Raw genomic sequence first — 21109 nt, 5'->3', positions numbered from 1 at the left:
GATGACATAGTTGACATCACTGAGTTTCTTCTCCACGAAATAAGGACCACTAAACTTGGCTTGAAGAGGTTGCCCATGCACTGGTAGCAGAATCAAAACCTGATCTCCTGGCTGAAAGTGGCGTAACTTGTACTTCTTATCATATCAAGTCTTCATCTTCTCCTGAGCAGCTCCTAAATTCTCTCTCGCCAGCTGTAAAGCAGTGGACAGCCGTTCTTTGAACTTCATCACATACTCCAGCAGGTTGACGTCATCTTCCTCCGACAGCCAGCATTCCTTGAGTAGCTTAAGGGGTCCTCTTACTTCATGGCCAAACAGTCGTTCAAAGGGTGAGAAGCCCAGTGATTCATTTGGAGATTCTCTTGCGGCAAATACAACGAATGGAAGACCTTTGTCCCAGTCTTTGTGATGTTCCAAACAGTATTTCTTGAGCATCGATTTGAGTGTTTGATGATATCTCTCCAACGCTCCTTGGGTCTGGGGATGGTAAGCTGAAGACGTGATCTGGGTGATGCCCAACTCTTTCAGACTGCTTGAAAACATTTGACATGAAATTACTTCCCCGGTCTGACTGTACCTCCTTGGGTAGACCAAACTTTGTGAAGAACCCTAGCATTTCCTTAACCACGTTCTTTGCTGAGATATTTCTAAGTGGTATGGCTTCAGGATAACGAGTAGCCATATCAATCAGGGTCAACACATAAGAAAATCCTGAAGAAGTCTTAGGAAGAGGGCCCACAATATCCACCAACACACGGTTGAATGGCGCCTCAAAAGGAGGAATGGGAACTAGAGGTGCAACCTTTTCGGTCTGATTAAACTTCCCCACAACTTGACTGGTGTGACAAGACTTACAATACCAGGAAACATCCCTGAAGATACCTGGCCAATAGAAGTGTTTCAAAATGCGTGCCACAGTCTTCCTCACTCCAAGGTGTCCTGCCAAACTGGAATCATGAGCCACTCTAATGATATCCTGCCTACAAACACGAGGGATGACAACTTGATGTACAACCTCCCATTCACAGTCGGCTGATGCTGTTGGGGGTCTCCACTTCCTCATAAGTACTCCTGACTTTATATAATAACAAGTAGAAGCACCGGCTGACTCTTCCTCACTGCAAGCAGAGTTAGCTAGACCTTTCAACTCAGGGTCAGCAACCTGCAACTCAACCAACTCTTGACGAGACAAATTATCAACACTACGGGGTACTGCCTCATCTGGTGAGTGGTCCAAATTAGCAAGAAAAGTGTCAGCTAGGATAACATCATCATCATTATTATCCTCTAAGTCACCAGTAACTTTCGACTTAGCCCTAGTGACAGCACATGCAGAGAACACATCAAGGACATCACAATCCTGGGTCGCAGCCACTGGCTCACAAGATAACTGAGGAGCTGGACACACTTGACTTCCACCAATATCATTTCCAAGTAAGAAAGTTACACCTGACATTGGGAGTGTCTCAACCAACCCAACCATAACGGAACCATTAACAAAACCAGACTCTAAATTCACTCTGCGCAGAGGGACAGAGAAGTAATTATTCCCTACTCCTTGTAAGATTACAGTTTCATCAGAGGAATTAACATTAGAGCTAGAACACTGGTCAGCATAAGGGATTGGCAAGCACCTGTATCACGATATATTTGAACTGATTTCCTGTCATTACTGTCCAGAGGACTGACAAAACCATCAGACAGGAAATTAGCACATGAACTCCTGAGAGTGTCACCCACGTTACTGCCAAAAGAGGAGCTCCATCATGAGAATTTAATTTACCCCTCAAAGCAGGTTCAGTTAACTCAGTTAAAGAATTCTGGGAACTCTCAAGGGTGGACACTAGACCAATTGACTGAATATTTAAAGACTCCTTTTTGTTCACATCACGCTGTCTCTTGAAACATTTCTCCGTAGTTTGACCAAGCTTACTACAATAAGTACATTTACTTTTCTGAAATCTAGAGGTGAAGCAGGTATTTACTTCCTGAGAAACATCATCTTTATTCTCTTTCCTGTTACCTGTACTATGAGTAGAGGCAACGTACTTACTCTCAGCTTTCCCTTTTTCTTTAGAATATCTCTTGTGAGTGAGAACATATTCATCAGCTAAAACTGCACCATCAGACAAATTATCTATTCTTTTCTCATCAAGATATAGGCTTACATCTTTATTAATACACCTTTTGAAGTCCTCCAGCAAAATCATCTGTTTAAATTTGTCAAAATCAGAATCCACATTCTTAAAATTTAACCACTGCTCTAACAGATTGATTTTTGCATAGTCAACATGGGATTGCTTATATTGCTTATAAGTTGTCCTAAATTTTACTCTGTAGGCTTCAGGAACAAGCTCATAGGCCTTAAGAATCAAGCTCTTAACTACATCATAATTATCAGATTGATCCTGAGGCAAAGATGCATAAGTTACTTGAGCTTTACCGGTGAGAACAGTTTGAAGGAGTACTGGCCAATACTTTTTGGGCCAATTAAAACCTGTAGCTACCCTCTCAAACAACTGAAAATACTTTGTTAAATCAGATTCACTAAAAGGAGGGACAAGTTTAACATTTTTAGCCACATCAAAATCATCAGAGCTAGATGATCCAGTTCCACCTTGTTTCATGCGATACTCATGGTCTGCCTGAATCCTAGCAAGTTCAATTTGTGCCTGAGCCTGTATCTGTGCCTCCTGAATACGAGCATTTGCCTGAAATTCAGCCTCCTTAGTACGAGCCTCCTGCAGGGCTAGCTGTAACTTAGCTATTTCAATCTGCGTTTGCTCATTTGGGGGAGTTACATTAAATAAGCTTTCAGTAATCATGTCAACAATTGATCTTTAGAATGATGAGAGCGAACAACAATTCCCAATTGCTGAGCAACTAGCTTAAGTTCATTCTTTGTTCTGTTTTCTACATGACACACTGTTTGCACATTTGACAAAAAATCTTTGGCTTCATCAAGCGTAGTAATAGTAGACATCATGAATAAATCACAGCCACAAAATATCAAGCAATATCCTTATGATAATATCCTGAATATCCTGATAAGAGGTCGCCAAATTTATGTTACGGAACAGAGAAAGATAATGTACACTTTAAGTGAGAATACTAAAAATCACAACTGTCCCGTAAAGTTCCAGGTTCAAAACAAAAGAGTTAGGTAAAATTACAAGTTAAAGTTTAATGCTCAAACTAACAACAAAACATTCAGGACTCATAAGGATAATGTAATGGCAAAAACAGGTTAAATATATGGTTAACTGCAATAGCCTCTATTAACACGAAATTAGCAAGAGTAAATTTATCTAAGTCAGCCCTGATAAAATGAGAAAACCAGATAATACTCAGTGAATGCAACATATATTATTACAGATACAAAATATTATTACCACTAGCTGACAATATGAATTACAAAAACTTTACTAGGCCTACGAATCAACACCTTATGCTATACAGTACAAGAACAAAATATAATAACACTCATACTCAAATTACACAGCTGCTAGATGGTTGGAGACTTCCTGAGCACTCACAAAAATAATAACAACTGTACAGGGGAGGACAGAGATGTGAGCAAAATGAGGAGTAGATCTAAGTGGCAATTAATGCAGACTGAGCTCATTCTATAGGGGCCGGCAGAGCTTGATACAACTTGTAAGAAGGACGCGCAAATGAAGCCATAGGGGACAAAGAGTTGACAATCCTGCTCTGAACAACAGAAAGAACGACTTACTCTACTATAAGGGAGGAGGGGGGGTGTGAGGTAGAACACGCTCGTGATCAAACATGCAGCATACTGTACGTTAGAATTACACAAAGGATGATGCAATCATAGGCTATGTAACAATATATATATATATATATATATAGATATATATATATATATATATATATATATATATATATATATATATATATATATAATATAACAAAATATAGGTTACACATAATATAGGCTTACTTTAATTATACTATTATGTCTCATTTATACAGCAAGTCCTTCTCACCTATATTGCATAACTAACTACAGTAGACTATCCATTGTATTATTTTAATATATATATTATAGTTATATATCTATTATACATGTACAGTTTCATTTTGTTACAATTATATTACTACAATAACTAGAGTTACAATTACTACATTATCACAATTATGTAACTTTTACAATATTACGTATTTCATTTAATTAGCTTACAAGTCGATTGTAATGTGTATATAGTGTGCATTAGTATGTTATGACAATATTAATTTTACTGTCGTTGGTAGGCCAGTTTCGCTTGACCGAGCTATATGTAGACCTTATATAGCCACTAGTATATATCTCATAACACAACGTACAGGATGTAGTGTCTGCTGGAGACATGCACAGGTTCTGACTAGGAATGTCAATCCACATATTGTATATCGACAATCTTGTTGTCCCAGACCATAAAGAATTCTCAACATATGGTGTATCTCAAACAATCTCTTTTTAGTCCAGACGACCAATATTTCATGATGTACTCAAATACGTGAAGTACCCAGCCCGAGTCAGTCAGTCCACGTGAATGGAAATCTACCAGACACTACATTACACCACACATCCTCTCCAAGCTGTATGTAATGTTGGAGAGATTCCCTTCAGATCAGAATGGGTTGGAGAGAAGGCCCGATAACACGAGGGTCAGCTGGGAGGCTTTGCTTTCACGCTCTGTTACGCTGTAAATTACAATTCGTTATAACTGTACAATAAACTCGGTAACCCAAGAGTGCTCTAACTCACCTCGCTGATACACAAAGGGGGAAAGTGAGAGAGAGAGGAGGGGGGGGCTACCTATTCATTCTAGCCGACGACACACCGTGTAGTAAGCAGCGACAAGTTCGAGCCATTCTACGTCTTACGACTTTATTCTGGCAGTGCTCCGACGATCTACAACCGACCTCCCTATCTCCCTACAAGTACCTACGCCCACGCTATCGAGAAGGGAAGATAAAGAGAGGTGGGGAGAATAGAAGAGATGAGAAAGGAAGAATGGAGATGATGAGGAGAAGCAGACACGTTACCAAATAAGTGATAAAAGAGAAAAGAGAAAGGGAATGATAAAGAGAAGGATAAAAAAAGAAGCTGAGGAAAAAGAGGAAAATAGGAAAGATAATTGATAGCAGAGAAGGCAATTGCTAAAAAGAGAAGAAAAGGAGGCAGAGGAGGAGATGCATTATCTAAAAAAAGACAAGAAGAACTGAAACACCAATAAAATACATGATAAAGAAATAAAAAGGTAAAAGGATGGAAGGGAAAAGAAAACAGGAGATGAAGAGAGAAGGAAGAAAACAAGGTATCTGATAAATGAGAGGATACTGCAAAAGCAAACGCTGAAAGGAAGAGTTGAGAAGAGAATAAGGGATGGGACGAAGGAAAGAAATGGAGGAATTAGAAGAGAAAAAAAAAGGTAGAAGACAAAATATGAAGAAAAGGGAAGAAAGGAATAGAAGATGAAAGGGGACAAGGTTGGATATATGGTAGGTTTAAGACAGCGCACAGAAAAGTAAAAACAGGCAGAAAAGACGATGGAAAAGAAGAAGAGGAGCAGAGGTGCGATATCTGATAAGTTAAACGAGCAGAAAGAGAAAAAGACGAAAGTGAAGAAGACAAGGGAAAAGAGGAAAGGAAAGGAGGAAAAGACAATGTGTAAAAAACATGACCAGGCGCGCGCGGAAGACAGACAGACAGAGATCATCAGGAGAGAGAGGGAAGGGGTGAGGTCTGGATGCCTTTCAGTCGGAGTCAAGGATGTTTTGACCTCTCCAGTTCCAGGTCAAATCTGTGACTATTGGCCTCCCCCCTTTGGCCCCTCCCGTTGACCCTGGGGGGCGGGGTGTTCAAGGGAGGGCTAAGAACTCCTTGAATCATCCCTTGAGGACAAAACTAATAAATTTTGAGTGGAAAAGGTGGAAAAATTATAAACGGTAAACTATATTTGGGAACTGAGGTGATGGAAGTAAGAGGGAGGGAGGGAGGTACAGGAAGGGTGAAGCAGTAGGAAGGGAGAAAGGGAGGGAGGGGGAAAGAGCTGGAGATAGGAAGGTAAGGAGGGTGAGGCAGGTAAGTATGGGGGAAGTGATGATGAGGCAGAGAGTGGGAGGGGGGGTAGACAGGGAGGGCAGGCAGCTCAGTGTGGTAGGCAGCGTGGGTGAGGCAGGATGTGTGGCACTGGCTGTGGTGCGGAGTGGTCACTGGTCCGTTAGTTCACCACATTCCCGCCAGTCCCCTAGCTCTCACTTGTTCGCTATCTCGCTCCCGTCAATCTCCTAGCTATCTCACTCTCTCACTGTTACTGTACTGTATATTCTGACCTGCTTTGCACTGAACTGCTCTATGTCCGGCGTACACGGACATACCACTACAGAAGGAGTGTCGTTCCCTACGAGACTCAACAGCAGTAGAAGGAGGTGTGTTGAGGGCTGACAAGAATACAAGAGCATAAGAATGAGAGCATAATAGCACAGGACCATAACAAATAAACATAAGGACCCAATAACATTAGAAAGCAAGAGCAGAGGAAATTAAGAATGTGTGTAGAAAAGAGGACATATCCAGCACGAGGGTCTGCCGATGCTAAGCAGCTGTTGTAAGAGTGTGACTACAGTACGAGAGAAAGATAACGATAGCCATGGTGTCTGTGGTGGTGTTATTGCGGTGTTGATGGTTTGTGGTGTGTATGAGGCCCAGCACCATGGCCAGGACTCAGGAGGAGGGCCAAGGAGGATGGGATGGGGATGGGCAGGGGCAGAGACAGTGGCAAGGGCAGGGGTGGAGCGGTAGGGGCGACCGTATGGACACTAACAACAACAAAAACGACAGTAATAACAATAATAAAAACAGCAACAACAAGAGTGATGCTACGGCCCCCAGCCCTGCATCTGGCGTGCGCGGCGGCAAGTACCAGCTTCGGCCAAGGGCGCTGCGGGGTCGCCGCCGCTCCGACAGCGAGCGGTCGCTGCCGCAGGACTTGCTGCGGCACAGTAAGCCACGACCGCCACCTCTGTCCCGCTACCGCAGGAAAACAGCCAATGCCCGTGAACGGTGCCGCATGCTGCAGATTAACCTTGCCTTTGAGTCCTTGCGGTGTGCCCTGCCAGCCTGGGTGGTGAGTCGCCGCGCCGCAGCCAACATGACTAAGATCACCACACTGCGGCTGGCGTCAGCCTACATTAGGTCCCTGCGGGAAGCACTGCACGACGGCAACGTACCGTGGAGCCCGGACAGTCCCTTGGCAACTCCACCCAAGGAGGGGCAGGGCGAGGGTGGCCCTCCCGTCCTCCAGGACTCCGACCTGCTCACCCTGCTGTGCACTGATGCCATTGTACTGGGGGACAACCTGGGGGGCCTGGCGGGCCTGGCACCGGTATCAGAAAACGAGGCAGTGGCGCTGCTGCTGGAGGGGTCCGAGCCTCACCAAGGTGCTTGGTCAGATCTTGCACATACACACACTCAGGTACATACACAAGTCGTCACACTGGGATGACACACCACACTTCTTGTGATGTGCTGGTGATGATGGATATAGTGGTATAGTGGTAGTGTGGTGCATATAGTGGTACAGTATAATGGTGGTGGGTGATACAGTGCAGATTACGGTGCGGGGCAAGACAGTGGTAGACGAGGTAGGAAGACAATGAGCATGCTGACGGTGTGGTGCTAGATATGGCACCCTCACTTCCCCCGGCCTTCCAATCCCATAACTTCTTCTTGAATTTGTAGGAATAACATGGCAAGGAAACACTGGAAGTGGCTGAAAAGGAGAGACCACCAAGAAGGAAGAACAAGGAAAAAGAAAGTGAGCACGACAGTGGAAAGAAAGAGACGAGATTGACCACTGAGAAGGAAAAGAAAGGAAACAAAGAGTAAATAGGGAAGAGGAAGAGTAAAAATGAGAAACAGGGGGCAAAGGGGAAAGAAACACCAGGCTTAAAGATTCGGAAAAGGAATGAAGAATGAGATGAGGAGAAAGAACAGTAAAAGGAGGAGAAGCTTATGCAATACAAAAGACAAAAATATGAACACCGATAAAAGAGAGAGAGAGGGAGAGAGAGAGAGAGAGAGAGAGAGAGAGAGAGAGAGAGAGAGAGAGAGAGAGAGAATATATACAAAAGAAAGGGAGGAAGAGGCATCCAACCCTGAGGAGGAAAGAGTAAACATTGAAAACCCATGATGTAGTCGTCCATAAAATACCTTCGCAACGCTTTAACCTTTTCCATTCACAGACGTCTTGCTTAATTTATTTTTGTTACATTCAGAGGCTATTATTCAGCTTAGGAGGGATTTTACGAACTGGAGGGGTTACTTATATCTTTATTATCCACTTCTCTACGATGAGGTTATTTTTAAGCTGAATGAAATCATCCACTGGTAGCAAGAATAACGTAAAAATGGACGACATTGTAGTGAAGGGACAAAAGACGTGAAAAATGCCAACTTCTTTATTCTCGCTAACATCAGAAGATTTTTCCTCAACTTGAGAGTGGCTTTCTGTCCTATGAGGGTTAACTCTACGCTTCTCACACTCCTTGTAATATACTTTTTTGTCTCTCAGCTCACTTACGCAGTTAATTAGAATGTCATATAAGGTAAATTCACAGATTCAGTTATAATGATATTTAAATTTAACAAACATTTTAATATAAAGAAGACAGATGGATAGGTAGGTAGATAGATGGATCGTTCAGGATTACTATTATTATACTGTGCTAAATAAGTGAAGTCAGTGTAGTGATACCGTATTTCTGTCATCATGAACTAATCATCATCATCATCATCACTTTCGTACCTTAACGCAGTTTGTACCAGGATCCAGCAGCAGGAATTGTGTAAAAACACAAAAAGTTGGAGAACTATCATCAGAATGCCAAGCAAAAATGCGTCAAGCCCCCCACTGATTCACTATTCACACCTTCAGAACATTCCACTCTACCCCACCAAACAAAAACATTCCCACTAAGATGTACTTCAGATGATTAAGTCGCTCTTATAAGACGTGTTGGATAGTGCCAGTCCTCTGTTTTTAACTCAGTCCCCCCGAGAACATGTTTATGGCTTCATTCATTCCAACTTTAGACAGTTTTATTCAGCTTAGAAAAAACTTTTCGAATGGAGAGGTTAAATACAGCCTTTAGTAACCCTTTCACTACAAGAGGTCTTCCCTTACCTGAATAAAATCGCCTGGAGTTAACAGGAATAAGCTGAAACAAATAATTGAAGTGTTAGGTTGGACTACGGTAGCCAAGCCTCGGGGCAAAGGTGATAGCCTGGTACCGTTACTGTTCTACGCCCAGTGTATTTGATGCATTATAAACACATATTATCATCGTCATTATCATTTCTTTCGCCTCCTTATCACCATCATCATCAATCCAGTCCTAATTCTCACTTTAGAGACGCGGTAACGATAAATGCATACATACATATATATACATACATGCCTACAGGCCCTACGTTCATGTAACCATTGGTGAAGATCATCATCGTTACCCCTACCCTTGAGGTGGGATACATAAACTTATATATAGAGCTCAGTGGTATACACACACACACACACACACACACACACACACACACACACACACACACACACACACACACACACACACACACACACACACACACACACACACACACACAAATACATACACTGGAGAAAAGTAGATTCCCGTGAGTGTGAGAAAAGTAGATTCCCGGGAGTGTAGTACATATAATAATTTAAGCAATAAATTCAGAAGTAAAAGTACCAGCTACTCGTTCTCTTTGGAATAACATTCCTGACTGAAATGAAAGATGACAGGAATACTGTGTGCTAAATGAGCTTTTTTTTTCTGTTTTACTTTTTCACCTGTTATTATTATTATTATTGTAAGTATTATTATTATTATTATTATTATTATTATTATTATTACTATCATTATTATTATTATTATTATTATTATTATTATTATTATTATCATTATTATTATCCTTATCATTATTATTATTATTATTACTATTATTATTATTATTATTATTATTATTATTATTATTATTATTATAGTTATAATGATTATTATTATTTTATGATGATGATGATGATGATGATTATTATTATTATTATTATTATTATTCAAGCAAACTATAATTTTTCTTCCAGGTAATTATTTGAATTCTCGGTTTTATGTGCGTGGTTATTTATTTGTATTTGAAAGACTCGCTTTGTATGCTAATTTTAAATTTTCTTTTTGTTCTTATAACTTACCACTGCTGTGATTATTACTATTATTTTTTCGCTTTTCTTGCTATTGTATATTTTGTTTACTAATTTTTATATATTTTTTTTTTACAACTATTAAGATATTTCTTATCACTAGTCTTTGCTAGTCACCATGACTTCGTGAGAATGAAGATTATTTTTATAATTATTATTTATTGTTATTCCTACTTTAATATATTTTAACTGAAGGTTATAATAATAAAAAAATATTTATTTTTACTTCTATTGTCCCAGTCTTGTTTCCAACTAATAAGTTCCATGGGTAGAATTCAGAAAAGAGAAAAATAGAACCATCAACATATTGCCACGTAAAATGAACCTTGTAAGTATTGATAAGTACACTGTTACTATTATATCATTTAACACTTTTTGGACTCTACTTCACCCCATTTCTTAGGAGGGAATTAAGGCTGGGACAGTGATGATCATGATTACTAAGACATTATATTTTTATTTCATTATTACTACCACTGTTATAATTTCACTTGATTAATAATGTCACCATCATAATACAGCTTTGGTTTATACATTGTTACGTCCATTGTTTACCATCTCCCTCAATCTAAATTTACCACACTTAACACTCGTATTTCTCGTTTATATTCGTATTAACATCCTCAGTACACTGACGTCTTATTCTAGTTTATACTTGCTGCCTCCAGGTGATTTTATTCAGCTCTGCGTGACATTATCGTACTGAATGAATTAATGAATATATTGCCAACCCTTTCAGTAAAAAAGAAAATAATAATAAAATTTAAAAACCTTTCCACTGTAGAATACACTCGTTTGGAAACAACAAGACTAAACTACCTACAGACGTCAGAGTAGTGAAGAGATTGTATTTGTCTATAGCTGTATTAATATCAACCAAGGCAAGCCTACTGATTTTTCACAAACCAAACTCCTCGTCCTCTCCCTCCTCCTCTTCACCCCCCCCCCTCCTCCTTATCCTTCTAGTATAGGGTAATCTAGTCAAGCCACCTGTGCCATACTCAACCGACAATCAAGAGAAACAAATATAAAAGAACAACACAGTATGATATTCATGGCCACTGAGATGATAAATGTGCAGCCTAAATAAAAGAATATTAGAGATATGTTGTTCTGTAATGAAATTGTTAGGTCATAAATACCCATGTAAATCCTTTATATACCGATGCACTGATTTGCTATACTTATTTTTTTTTTCCATTTATTAAATTATTATTATTATTATTATTATTATTATAATTATTATTATTATTATCATTATTATTATCGTTTATTACTATTATTATTATTATTATCATTTTCATTATTATTATTATTATTATTATTATTATTATTGTTATTATTTCTTTCAATCTTCCCTACCTTGAATCCTACTGTATAAGTTATGAGGTATAGTATAAGGTACGTGATAAGGAGGTTACTATTTTATTTTATTTATGACATTGGTGTAATAAATCATGTCCATATTTGTACATGTGTGTTTTACTTTGTCTTGTTTTGTGTGTGTGTGTGGGGGGGTTGTTTTTTATTATTTTGTTTATTGCACTTTTGTGCGTTTATATCTGTCCTTCCTCCCTCCCTCTCTCTCTCTCTCTCTCTCTCTCTCTCTCTCTAATTTATATTTTTATTATATATATATATATATATATATATATATATATATATATATATATATATATATATATATATATTTATATTCAGGGCCGGCTTTAAGCCAACTGAACCATTTGCTATCAGTCAGGCCCCCCGCCTAATGGGGCCCGGGGCTTGGGAGTCAGGGTAGACCTAATCTAATATGCAGGGTGGTGCAAAAGTAGGTTGACATTTACTATTATTCCAACACAAAAGACACACTTTTAGTCTCGTAAGTGTTCAAAGTGTCCGCCCTCACCATTGACACATTCCTGGAGTCTGTCAGCCACACTTCGACACACAGTAATGCACAGGTTCAGGTTGGTGGGGACATAATAATGTCAACCTACTTTTGCACCACCCAGTAGTGTTGTCAGGTACATACTGCAACATACACCTAACGCCACATTGCAGGTTTTACAGAGAACTATGTACTTTTCAAAGGTAATCTTCACATTCTGTTTGTTTACTTGTAGGCTTAAATGTATGCAATTTTATATTGAAATGTAGCTTAGGTCAGCTTGGTCCATTAACTCACAAGCACTTTTTAAGCGCCCATTTTGATTGCATTCCATTCTGCCGTAGAGATATAAAGTCAATAATAGACTTTACTTATATCTATCCCTTTGATTCCACAGACATGAGGCAACACCAGAAATGTTCCCAATTGGATCCCGCAGCTCCAATGGCCGCCCATATATATATATATATATATATATATATATATATATATATAGAGAGAGAGAGAGAGAGAGAGAGAGAGAGAGAGAGAGACAGATAGATAGATAGATGTGTGTGTGTGTGTGTGTGTGTGTGTGTGAGGAAGAAGGGACCAATGGCCAGGAGCCCACAAGATTGTTCCCTCTAAGAAAAAACAGTATCAAGATAACAGAGTGTCAAATTGAAGATCCGTTCATTTCGAGATGCCTGTACATATTGCATTTGAAAGACTGAAGATCATAGGCAGCAGGAAATACAGGCAGAGAGAGAAAGTTCCAGAGCTGACCTGCTGCATACATGAAGGTTTGTGTAGCTAAGCATCTCGAGTTAAGTGTACCTTATTTCTGGCATGGTATTGTTGTCTCTGCAAGGGAAAGCTTTTGCACACTTGGGCAATTATTTCACCATAAAATATTGTACTTCATTTATTAATCTTATATGTCAGAACATAAAAATTCTATCAGTTAATCACTTTCATTTCTTTACATCGGATGCCATTCATCACATACTATACGAGTACTCTACTACCTCGCCCACAATCTTTTTTTTTTTTTTTTTTTTTTTTTTTTTTTTTTTTTTTTTTTTTTTTAATAAGACTCCCTTCCAATCCCTACCTCGGGACTAGGGTAAGCGTGTTACTTAAGCTGAATAAAATCATTTGGCATTAGTCAAAATGAATAATATACACATCGGGCAGCTGAGTTTTAATACTGTTCGCCCGCCTCTGGAGGTTTCCCAGTGGATAGTAAAATCCTTTGGCGTCAACCAGAAAACGTAGATAAATCGTCCTCCAAAACTGAAGGGCTAAATGGGAACAGCTTCTTAACCCTCATACCTTGTGAGGTCTCTTTACAAAACCTCAGTGGTAAATGTTATGTTATTCTGCATGGTAGCGAGATCTGATCCGTGACAGAAGCTGGTTGGAACACAAAGAAATTGGAATGTTGAGATGGATGAGAATCGTCCCTCTGAGAGACTTGGTGTAAGAAATGTTAGAGAGGTGATGCTAACCGGTCGGCTGAGATGGTCTGGACATGCTGGGAAAAGAAAGGAGGAAGGATGACTGGCTGAGGAGGGTAACAGGTGTTAGTTTGTAGGGAAGAATAATAAGAAACAAACCAAGTAAGACGTGGGATGCACTCCTGCGTGAATATCTCAGACCTGCGGGACAGAACAGTGAAATGGCTGAAGCTCACGACACATTGAGTGCTGCCATCGGATGAAAAAGGCTGTACATGCCTGTAAGTTCAATGAATATCTAAACATCAACACACAGTAAAATCCTCGAACGTCACCCAGACTAATATATGAAAGAGTCCCCCCGAATTTCAAAGATAATTTTAATCTGATCAGAAGTTCAAATACTCTCCCATCTAATTTGTTAGTTTATATTTTTATTCTTCACCACCAGTTATTTCATTTCTGAAACTTGCATCAAATCCCAAGACTAATCACCAGACAGATACTCGTTATTCATCCTTCCGTTCCCACTCAATAATTTTCACAACTAATGCTTCCCTCTCTCTCCTACTCGGTCCAATCACCCTAAATCACCCAACCTGATAGTCACTCATCCATGCTCCTGCCAATCACACACACCCAATCCCATCTCCATTCATCCGTTACCTGGATGCATGAATAAACTGCTTAGTGGATATAGATAATTCCGTCTGCTACTGATGGACGTGGAGTACAGTCATGTTCAAGATTTGAATGGTGAAATATATATATATATATATATATATATATATATATATATATATATATATATATCAGAGTTCCTTTTCCCTAAACATCTTTCACATTTATCATCTCTGTCATCCTCTGTATTATACTTTATCCATTTTCGTATTCATTTTTACTTTTATCCATTCTTTTATTCATTTCTCTATCGCATTCATCTCCCTGGATGTTACTTCTTTCTCAATGGGATTTTCTTTATCATCATCATGACAATCATCATCAATCCATCCCTCTTTCCTTTCTTTATATATCTTAGTTTTCTCTTCCTCCTCCTCCTCCTCCTCCTCCTTTTCCTTCTCTTTCTCCCGTTCCTCTTCCTCCTCTTCCTCCTCTTCAACCTCCTTCTCCTTCTCCTGCATCTCAGTAACGGAAAGTCACAACAGGATAAATCTCGAGGAGGGGTCATGGAGGGTAGTGTTATGCATAACTGAGGGAGTGGGGTCATGCAAGGGTCAACCACACCCTTTTGTTGCCTTCTTGCTCTCTCTTCTTCTCATCTTCCCTTTTTTCAGCTCATCTTGACTTTTTCAACTTTTTCACTCTTTATATCTCAATTTCTGCTCTATATCTTCATCGGTATTATCACCATCGTCCCCACTCTCATCATAACCACCATCACCGCTGCCAACACGATCTTTTTTTTTTTTTTTCTTAGCTCCCTTTCATTTCTCTCTTTTTCTTCTCTGTCTCTTTAGATTTCTTACTATTTTTATGATCTCCATTTTTCCATTTAGCCAGTTCTCTGCACCTCTGATCTTCTCTACGCTAACTGCTACTGATACTCTCTCCTGCTTTTCCATTTCCCTCACTCATTTCTTCCTTCCTTTCCAGTCCCTCATCCTCTCCCTCCCTCTTTCCTCCCCCTCCTTCACTCAGTTTCTCCCAACACCAGCGATTACTTGACCCACATTTTCCACTTTTTTTCTTCATCCTTACCCAATCCTTGTTTCTTTATCTTCCTGTGTCCCTCCCATCCTCTCCTTTCCTCTCAGTCTCTCACTTCCTCCCTGCCCTCTCTTGCCTTTCTCCCTTTTACACTTTCCCTCATTCATCTCCACCTTTTCTTTTGGTCTCCTCTTTACCTCGTTCCCTCATTCCGTCTTTTCCCTTTCTTATCCATTTCCCTTCCCCTCTCCCTCCATCCACCTCCCTCCATATTTCGTTTTCCCCTTATCCTTCTCTCTTTCATCCTTCTCAGTTTCTCGTTCTTCCCCTCTCTTCCTCTCTCCATCCCTCCCTCCCCTCATTCCCTCCCTCATTCTGTCTTTCCCCTCTCTCCGAATTCTCTCTCCATCGGAAACTCTTCCTCATTCCCTCCCTTATTCTGTCTCTCCCCTCCCTCCCAATTCTCTCTTTCTCTCATTTTCCTACCCTCCCTCCCTCCATCCATCCCTTCTGCATCTCTTTAATTCTCTCATTCCCTCTCCCTCCTCCTTCCTCTTTCCCTGACACCTAATCTACATACCACATCCAGAATCTCTCTCTCTCTCTCTCTCTCTCTCTCATCGGGGGATAAGAAGACAAAGGGCATAAGAAATAACACAAACGAGAGAGGTTAGCAGCAGGGACGTGAAAAATAAGATTGTAGTTAAAATACGGATTTCTCTCTCTCTCTCTCTCTGCCTTTCCCATCACCACCTCTCAGACTGGCCAATAAATTCCTCCATAAACTGATAACAAAATTAAGTTGTACGTGGGTGGCCAGACAGAAAGAGAGAGAGAGAGAGAGAGAGAGAGAGAGAGAGAGAGAGAGAGAGAGAGAGAGAGAGAGAGAGAGAGAGAGAGAGAGAGAGAGAGAGAGAGAGAGAGAGAGAGAGAGAGAGAGAGAGAGAGAGAGAGAGAGAGAGAAGGGGGTGGAAGATCGTCAGGCGTGGCCAAAATGAAAAAAAAAAAGTGAAATCATTCTGGGTTCCCAGTGGTGAAAAGAAAATAATTAGGGTAATAATAATGGTGATGATAATGATAATAATAAAAATAAAATCGTCAATCGGTAGCCATATGTAAATCAAACGTCGACGACTTACGAAAGGAGTTAACCACTTCAAGTTTTTTCAAGAGAAATAAAATTTTCGTGTGGCAGCAAGAAAAATCTACCTCATCCACCTCATCCCATTCCATTCAGCACAACTCCACACCTACATTCCACCTCACCCCCATGATTCACTCCACCCCACATCCACTCAACCCCATACACTCAGCACCCCACCTTGTCACCTCAACCCATCCCGCACTATCCTTCGCGACATTCACACCACATTCACATCCACCCTACGCACAATAGCACAATACCCACACTACCATACTATACTCTTCCAATTTACTCCATCCCATACCATACCCACACCAACACCAACCACCTAACTCCTCCCACCTACACTTCTCCATCTCCCAAACCATCCTATTCACGCCATAACACTGCTCCCTGATCCCAGTCTCATACATTTCAGAAAGCGTCAACATCCACAGCACACTAAACCCCTCTCATATTACACCGAACCTTCTGATAAATGATCCATCCTCACCTACACCCTTCTCACTGACCCCAGTCCACCCTACTTCATCTAGCTTTACGTCCAACCCCACCCACATCACACATCCAAAACCTATTCATCCCAAACCCCTCCCCTCCCAGCCAGCACCTTCTTTTCTCACAACCCATCCAACCCTCACCCTAACCTTCCTCCGATTATACTTGATAATCCCCCCCCCCAAAAAAAAAAAAAAAAAAAAAAACTCACTGACCGTAAATCGAGCGTGTGGGTTTAAACTTCAGAAGGGAGAGGACCACACACACACACACACACACACACACACACACACACACACACACACACACACAGCCTGTCCATGGCGTTATGGAGGGGATGTTAAATAGGAGCAGTGTGCAGTTGGTATATATAAGGCCTGACGATGAAATAGAGGAGAAGAATGGAGGCAGAAGTCACAGAACCTGTCCTCTCAAATTTTCAGTCCAAAGTGATCATCTACTTTATTTCCATTATACAGACCCTTGGCAGAAACCCATTTTAACACTTCAGACTGAGGACGTCAATTTATCAGATCCCTATCACCTGACTTTTTTTTTTAGTGTATGCTAGAGGGAAACACACTGTAGTAGAGGTTAATAACGGTTGCATCTAACTCCACAAGTGCATAAGTTTCTTTTAGCTGAAAAGATCGTCTGGAGATTGCACGATGAAAACATAATATACGTCACCTGATTCAAGGGGTTGAGCATTAGTGGCCATGGATCTCAGTGGCCAGATGTGGAGGTAATTGGCACAAACCCATTTTAATTATCAGAGTCCGGCACATGTGGTGCAATCGTTAACATACTCTCCCCGCAACCAATAGATCCCTGTCACGAGTCGGCTCGTGACATCATTTGGTGGGAAACCGCGAACTCTAGTGGAATCCCAGTGTTTATCGTTCAGTTTAATCGCTGCATATTAACCCAGTCGGGAGTGTTTTCAGAACAATTTTTCACTGTTATAAATGATCGTCTTTGTCCGAGGCATTAGCACTTCCGCTGAGCGATTTATTATGGGCGTGTTTCGCTCATTCTAGCCGTTAGTAATGCGGTTGGATGCTCGCCTATTTCCCACGATTTGAAGTCAGTCAAGGTTTGAACGCCGCGGAAGCAGGTAGTGTGTGGCAGTGTCCTTCCTACAACGTAGTTCCCACCGCTGCCGTATTCCCACCTAGCTGTGATTGGCGAGAGACTTAGCGAGTGCAGTGTCCTTCCAGTAATGACACCCAGTCATCTACTTTGTCCACTTTTCTGATCAGTATTTTCTTTTCGTATTTTCCTAGGTTTAAGAGTTAGCTTTTGAGTGAGCGAGTGAGTGTGATCTCCTTACTTTGAATTCATTTTGAAATGTAAAGTAAATTTATTTCTTTGTAATCAATAAATTTAACAGTTTTCTTTCTCGAGTTTAATATAATGTAAACTCGTGTTTTATTTTCCATATTAAGCTTATTCTAGTTGCAGCTCCTAGCTTGCATAAACACTTTGCTATTCATAACTGGAATTTAGGCCAGTCCTTTCGTACTAAGCTGAAAATCCGTTGTGCCATCTAGGAGTTAATGCATCAGCAAGAATCTGTTATCATTAATAGCATCAGTTATTGATTGTCAGGGGTGAAGTCACTTTCTCCAGAGGCTAACAGTACTAACAAACAGCAATTGTGAGGAATTAGTCTCTGCTGTGTACTGTTGAGAAAGTTTATAAATTCTCGTCCTTAGAGAATCGGCGACGCAAGCCAGAATAATCATTGTTTGATTTTCACAAGAAAATTCATTGTCCTGCTCTCAGTAATATTGAATATTATTCTTTAATATTGAAAAACTTCAAAAACCCCATGACAATTGGCGACCTCATTCCAGGATATTAACTCCTAGCTCTAAAGCTATTCACGAGTTAATACTCACTCGTTCATACTTAGGTATTTATCATTAAAGTCTATAGGCACTACCTTACTGGTGATTATTGATTCATTTTTATTAATTTACATAATAGTTTTCACAGTCAGTTGTTTGTTTAATTTTCTTTCTTTACCAGTTTAATTAGATAAAACTGGTCACCACTAACCTGAGCCTATATTCTTTATTCTCGATTATTGACATCTTTCTCTGAAAAAAATTGCAGTCAGTACTGAGTCGCTAGTTTATTGATTGAGTTAGCATCATGTCCACCAGCGTCTATGTACACGAAGCCAAAGATATGGGTCTTACAGACCCAACTGAAATTAAGGACTTTGTCCTCTCTCGGTTTAATACGAACAGCAACGCGAGAATGATGCTCGTGAAGAGCGTCGAATTCAGCGTGAGGAACGCGAAAAGGAGCGCGAATACGAGCGACAACACGTGAACACGAGCGAGAACAGCGCGAACACGAGCGGAAACAACGCGAACTCAAGTTAGAACACGAGCGAAAACAGCGCGAACTTGAGTTAGAACACGAGCAGAAACAGCTCGAACTCGAGTTAGAACATGAGCAAGAACAGCATGAGGAACGAGAGAGAGAACGAGAACACGAACGTGCCGAGCGAGAAGCACGCAAAAAACATGAATTTGAAATGCTGAAGCTCAAGCGAGATTCCTTGGCTTCAGACACATCTGGTGCAGCTGGCCCAAGCTCCACGAGCGTTCTCCCTGCACATGTTCTGGCGACCCCACACATCAAGCTTCTCCCATACAAGGAAGGCGAGTGAATCGAGCCATACATAGCTCGTTTTGAAGACATGGCTCACCTGTACCAGCTGGATGATGCAGCTAAGCGGCTTCAGTTTCTTAGCCTGTTTGAGGGCCCTGCCTTAGATATTCTTCTCAGAATTCGTGGAGACAATCTCACGTATGAGATGATGAAGGCCGCACTCATCAAAGTGTACGGTCTCACAGTTGATGGCCCCAAGAGTCAGTTCATGAGGGCGCATTTACAGGATAAATAGACTGCCATTCAGTTTCTTGACCGGCTTACTGCTTACTTAGATGAGTGGATGGAGAAAGATGAAACTCCTTCCACACCTGAGGGGATAATTGACCTTATGCTGCGCACGCAGCTGGAAAAGTCGTGGCCTACCGAACTTATGGCTCAACTTAAGATCTGCCAGGTACGAGATGCCAGCCAAATGGTGAAGAAGGCTGACGCATTCTTTACTGCATACAGGTATCAAACTAGCAAGCAGCATACCTAGAACAGGAAACCTGATAAATCTGGGAAACCGTCTCAGACTGAACCCCAGCAACAAGGCCATTCTCAGAATAATGGCCAATGTCCAAAACCGCAGTGGAAGGACCAGGGGCAAAACACTCAGAAACCTGAGTGGAAGCGGTACGATAAGCAGAACCCTAACCAGCAGTAGTATCAGCCATGCAACTGACTGTCGGGACTGTCCTTTTCAGCACCAGCCCCTCGGAGGCAGGAGGCTAAAGCAGCCTTCATTCCTCAGCAGCAGCACGGTGGTCACGTCCCTACCGGTACAAGTACTCCCCCACAGTTCACTAGTCCCACGGCGATAGTGAACCCCACTCCACAGATGGCCAATGCTCCATCTCCCCAGGCAGTGAGTATGACCCCTCAAGTATCAAGTTCACAGGGCATCATGTTTGCTGCATCATTTATTCAGCAGCCTAATCAGTGGCTAGCTGCTTCCTCCATAGGCCCTCCCACAGGTGACATTGCCTTCCTTGTTCAGCCAGGGTTTGTGGGAGACATTCCTGTGAAGGTCCTGAGAGACAATGGTTCCTCAGGTTTCTCTGTCAGGCAAAGTCTAGTTCGGCCCGAGCAGTACACAGGTCAACAGATCCAAGCTAACCTTATTGATGGATCAGTGAGATTGTTCCCTGAGGCACGTATCCAGGTGGCATCTCCATTTTACACTGGTACGACACTCGCAGTTGTCATGCCAGAACCTTTATTTGACCTAATCATAGGCAATATTCCCGGTGCCAAGTATAGTTGCACCGAAGATGACGCTACTCAGACTTCGGCTACAGTAACACGAGCCTTGGCTGAGGCTCCAAATTGTGTCACCCCTGTGACCATTGAATCGCCGCAAGATCTGATGTGTAGCCAAGTTGTTGTTCAAGAACAACACTCCAACCCAACACTTGCTGTCGTGTGAAAGAAGCAAAAGGGTAGAGTGATTAAGTATTCACGGGGAGGTCGAGCCAAGTTCCTTCGCAAACAAGGACGGCTCTACCGTGAGTCACGAACACCAGAGGGTGAGGTT

Source organism: Coenobita brevimanus, chromosome 24 (genome assembly GCF_032717465.1).
Source record: "Coenobita brevimanus isolate Jiangsu-jjx chromosome 24, ASM3271746v2, whole genome shotgun sequence".
In the NCBI taxonomy this organism is placed as follows: Eukaryota; Metazoa; Arthropoda; class Malacostraca; order Decapoda; family Coenobitidae; genus Coenobita; species Coenobita brevimanus.
The sequence above is the reverse complement of the archived record's forward strand: the minus strand, read 5'-3'. Positions refer to the sequence as shown.